The sequence below is a fragment of the Saccopteryx leptura genome, chromosome 4 (genome assembly GCF_036850995.1).
Source record: "Saccopteryx leptura isolate mSacLep1 chromosome 4, mSacLep1_pri_phased_curated, whole genome shotgun sequence".
Taxonomy (NCBI): domain Eukaryota; kingdom Metazoa; phylum Chordata; class Mammalia; order Chiroptera; family Emballonuridae; genus Saccopteryx; species Saccopteryx leptura.
Genome location: NC_089506.1, coordinates 153,000,472 through 153,005,884, shown reverse-complemented (window position 1 = coordinate 153,005,884; position 5,413 = coordinate 153,000,472). Strand labels below are relative to the sequence as shown.

The following is a 5,413-nucleotide window of genomic DNA, read 5'->3' as shown; positions in this document are numbered from 1 at the left end:
CACTATAACTTTTCTTGTTTTTATGTTTTCAATAAATGGAGTCATACCATATGTATTCTTTTCTGTCTGGCTTCTTTTATTTGCAATATATTTTGTTTATTTGTAGCTTAATACATCTTGGACATATTAGTCAATGAATATGGAATTACCTCATCCTTTTGATTCCATGGTATAAAATTGAACAAAAGCCCTGATAAATAACTTATTTTCACACTTTTTGGGCATTATAAACAATGTAAAGAACATCTTAGGCATTCATCTTTGTAAGTCAATTTTTTTTAACTTAAAAATTAACCCTACTGCTAAGGTAAAATAAAGTGGCATATTAATTATGTCAGAAATCTTGAACAAATTTCAGTTTCAATATAATAAAATTTTAACAAGGAATGTGCCTATCTTCCCAAATCTAAATTCCTTTTCAAAACTTTTATTTCAGCCCTGGCTAGATAGATCAGTTGGTTAGAGTGTCGTCCCAAAATGCTAAGATTATATGTTCTGTCTGTAGTCAGGGCACATACAGGAACAGATCAATGTTTGTTTCTGTCCTTTCTCCCTTCCTCTCTCTAAAATCAATTATTTTTTTTTAATTTTAAAAATTGGTTTATTTTGCTTAGAGACAAGGAGACAACTTTAGAGCACATTAGTTATGTCACCATTGGGGGCTGAAGGTACATAGGAGTCTATGTGCTATTTTTTGCAACTTCTTCTGAGTCTATAATTATGTCCAAATAAAATGTTGTGTTGGGGGGGAGGGGGATGACATGAAAGGGTGGTTCCCAGACCCCTTTGGCATCAGCTGGGAACTTGATAGAAATGTAGAATCTCAGGCCCCATCCCAGATCTAAATTAGAATCTGCATTTTAATAAGAACCTTAGATTATTAATATGCACATTAAAGTTTAGAAGCATTAATATACAAGAAGCCAAAGTGATATTCATGTATTTCTTATTCTTTCAAAAAACAGTTTCTTCATTTTTGTTTCAAAAGGTTATTCCAGAGGCTTAGGGCCCAATTCATTAGTATGCAACCAGTTCAGTCACACTGGGTACTGGCCCAAAGGACTTTCTCCCCCCATGAGGTTTACAGTTTGTCTTGAAATTCTTAATTTTATCTTTGCCTTTTTGTCTTGTAAGTGAAGTCCTATGAGCCCACAGAGCATGCACTAGAAGCTTGGAGCCTCAGCTCACCTAGTAGCCCCCGTCCCTGCCTCACTGGGATGGGCTCCCAGCTGCCCTGGCACTTTGGGACCTCTTGGCCTCCACTCTCCTGGTCCTCATCTGGCGATTGCTACTGACCTCCAGTTCCAGTGGAGGTCTGTGCGTAGACACAAGGTTGTTGCTGCTCTCTGAGACATCTCAAGGCAAGGTGTGACAGCAGACATCCTCATTTCAGACTGGCAGGGCTATAGGGTTTTCACAGGTGACTGGTGGTCAGAGAGCTTCTTACCCACCAAAGTCCAGGTACCTAGCACATTCTGGCATGGAGGATTCAGTACCCTCATAGGGTTGCCTATCCACTGTGAGTTCCCATGGGCAGTGGGACCAAGCAAGGAGAGTTGCCTGGCGTGACCTCTCCATCTCCTGCCAGGATATGGGTCTGTCTAGAGGCTGGGGGAAGGAGAACCTACCAGTCAGTTGGTGGCATGTGTGCTTAGTCACAGGATGGGGACCTGTGATAATCTGCACTTGCCAGGCTAGGGTCCCCATGCTTGAGGACACAAAACATTAAATAGCCAATAAAAACACCATTTCAGATTGAGAGAAAGACTGTAGAAGAAAGGACACACTTTCTACTTTACTTTTTTTGTTCTCTGAATAAGGAGCACCACATCTTCATTTTGTGCTTGGTCTGGTGTAAGGCCAGTGGCTATCACCTTCGTGGCCAGGCAGGTTCATATTGGATTCAGGAAGACAGACAGTAAAGGAACTGTGGAGCCAGAAAATGGTGGGCCGTTCCGTTTATTAGAGTCTCGTAATGGTAGAAGAGCAAACAGGCAGGGAAACTGCTTCCCTTTCTCTCAGGGTTCCCAAACCCCAATTTGGTCTCCAGTTCTACAACCTAGGCTCATTCTCCAGACTCCTAGGCTCCCACTCTTCTGCAAAACAGGCTAGGAGATAAAACCCCTTCTCTAGCAAACAATAGCAAACAGTGGCCCCTCCCAAGCAGAAAGCAATCTGCAATTTGCAATCTGCTGCCCTGAGGGCAAGCACCACAGCCTTCCATAGACTATACTCACATGGCATGGCCCCAATACAAGTGAGCAAACCTAAAAAAAAAAATTTGTCTACCCAAAAGTCTGGCAAATTATATAATCAGTGTTACAGAGGCCATTGGGAATCAAAAGATGAACTTCTAACACCTGCATGGCAAGTACATGGGCATTCATTACAAGATGGCTCCAGGAAGCCTTCAGCAACATAAGGTTCACTTATTCCTCTCTTTAAAGGAAACTTTCCACCATAGAAAATATACAGCTTGCAAAAATTAGGAGATATTTCAAAATGAATATGAAGCAATAAAATATCCCCTAATATTTGTGAGCAGTTTATGTAGGTATTTTCCCCACCGAGGAAGAAAGAAGGGCGTAGCCACCAAATGTGGAATAGCAAAAACTTTATTTAGTAGAGCACATCCAGACAAGGCTCTCTGGTCTGCAAAACGGGCCAGAGAAGTCGTGCTGCCTCCCCTGTTTGGGGGTAATTTATAGCGTCCATAGGGTGGTCGGGTTGATATAATGTGGCGAAATTTCATTGGCTGACAGACAGTCATTCTTTTTCAAAGGGCTCCAGCCCATTTCTTTTTGGTGGGCATGGGTGTGGGAGGTTCCACTCAAATTTCCTGGGCCTGGTTCCTCACGTGACCTTCCCCCATTGCCAACCGACCTCACAATGTATAAGCCTGCACCAAGCACTGTAAGCACAAATCTCCCAATTCATTTTGTTTATACCTAAGACTCAATTGCACTTCAATATTTTCTAAATTTTAAAAAAGATATATTAGCAATAACTCTTTTCCCACTTTTAAAAATTAAAATTCCTGAATGGCAGAATATGGAAAAAAAAAGTGGGACTTTGGAATAAGTCTGGGAAGAAAGAATGAGAAAGGATTTAAAATTTTAGAAACTATATTTATATTCCTATATATTTAGTTATTCCTTAATCCATTCATAAAATAATTACTCAGAACCACTCCCTAAAGGTCACTACTGAACTTAATCCAATTTTCTCTGAAGTATTTTTGAGATCTTATACCTTTTCCATAAAAAATTTGAGAGCCCTGCCTTTTTCAACTCTTTCTCATAAGTAATTTATTATCAAATAAAAAAGTGATATTCAGAAATAACATACATGATTTATTCTTCATTGCCTTGTTTCTCTACCCTGGGTAGTAGCAATCTTCCTTTTACTTACATATTTTACCTTGAACTTATTAATATTTAGCATAGCTCATGTATAACTGAGGAGAAAGCAAAAGTTTAAAAGTTATTTTGTCTTGCAATGTGCTCTCACAGAGTTGGTTTAATAGGATAAATGCAAAGTTTTATCTCTAATAATGACCATATTTTAATATCATTAATACATATAATTGTGGCTAGGAGGAGTTTATAAATAAAGTTCTTAATAATAGTTGTTTCAGGGTATGAAATTAAAGGTGATTTTAGTTTTTTCTTTCTACTTCTCTGTACCCTCCCAGTCTTGTCGGCAGTGAATTTTAAGGGAACATTAGCAATATTACATGATAGGGCCCGAATGCCTCTGATACTCATTATTCTTTAACATAAACTACTTGGATTTTTTTCAGAAATGTAATTTGATCTTTTGGATACTGCCACAAGTTCACTGACAAGACTGATGAAGCTAAGTGTGAACTTCCACATTTAAGGGATGGTAATTCATTCAATAGCCCAATTAAGTCACCACCTGATAATTCAATTCATTACAACATATCAGACTCCAAATACTCAATTAATTTACTCTTCTGCTCTACGTGAGCATACATATCCTGTCCTTGTTAAGTGAATCATGAAGTTTGCTTTTTTAAAAAACAACAACTACTTTCCACATTATGTTGTAGGACAGTGATTTGAGGCAGCCTAAAATCTACTTATATTTTCAATAGAAAATTTCTTGACTTAGAATCATAGAAAACCTACCATAATAAAGTTATTCAGTATGTATGTACTAAATAATTGTAGCCGTTAGTTTTTCATCCTTTCAACAGCTTTCACATACCTTCTATCTTCCCAGATTATTTTCTAGACAGATTTTTTTTTGGGGGGGGGGGGGCATGGGCTGCTTTATTTAAGGGCTCATGACAAACAGTTGTCCCAGACCCAGGTCCTCCCTCTTCTATAAAAGCAACTAAACGTGAACCAGGGCCACCCCGCCCGGGCCCAGGTGAGGGGTCTATGGTTTTAAATCCCAGGCCACAGTCCTTGGAAGGCAGAGGGGGGCTGGCAGCGCAGTTCAAATGGGCAAGTTGCTGGGGAGGTGGCTGAGGAGGCTGGAGAGTTCCGAGGAAATCTCTGGTGCCTGCCCTCACTCAGGGTGCCAGGACACTGGCCCCTGGAGAAGCCAGGACTCTAGAGCCAGGGGGGTCAGGGGCGGAAGGAGGGAGCAAGTCAAAGGCTTTTGGGGCCAAACTTCAGGCCCTAGGGCCCAGGACCGCTCAACCTCACCCCCTGCCCGTGAGCACACTGCCATGGCCACACTTGCAGCTACAAATTCACACCCACACCCTCTACCCACACCCACACGGCTGCAAGGGCCCTGGACCCACACCCTGGACCTCAGGAATGTCTCTGGATTGGTACCCAGTGGGCCAGTCCACCGCAGCACGCTGCCAAGGGGGTGGGTCTTCTGCACTGCTACTGATTAGCTGCCTCACAGGCGTCTATCCAATCGCTATACACGTCCACTGGTTCTGACAGATATGTGATGGGCGTCTGGAATTCCTCTAGGCACACAGTACAAGAGATGACTCCGGTGTAGGGCACGGTCCCTTTTCACCTCACAAGATTTCTCATGGTTGCAGAAGGGGCATGTGAACTGGGTCTCTAGGGTGCCTGCCATCTTCTTCTTTGGAGGTGGCTTCCGTTTTTACTTTCTGCACCCCATGCTGGCAGGAGGGCAGACCTGCAGTCGCCCTGCCTCGTTGTAACAGCCTCGTTCACCCAGGAGACAGTGACTTCTAGACAGAATTTAAACTATAAAATGAAAGGGCATGAGGCATAAGTATGTGAGCTTGTACCACTGCTTATTAGGCTAGATGTTGAGAATTGTCCAGCAATTTTCAACTTTCTTCATCTCATGGCACACATAAACTAGTTACTAAAATTCTGTGGCACACCAAAATAACATATGTATTTAGCTGATCTGACAAAAAATATAGATATAATTTTTATTCATAAAC

At 41.5% G+C, this 5,413-nt stretch overlaps 1 pseudogene; it reads right to left on the bottom strand.

Annotated features, from left to right (window-relative positions):
* Positions 1 to 4,565: 4,565 nt before the first annotated feature.
* On the bottom strand, positions 4,566 to 5,118 carry LOC136404482 (transcription elongation factor 1 homolog; annotated as a pseudogene).
* Positions 5,119 to 5,413: the final 295 nt, after the last annotated feature.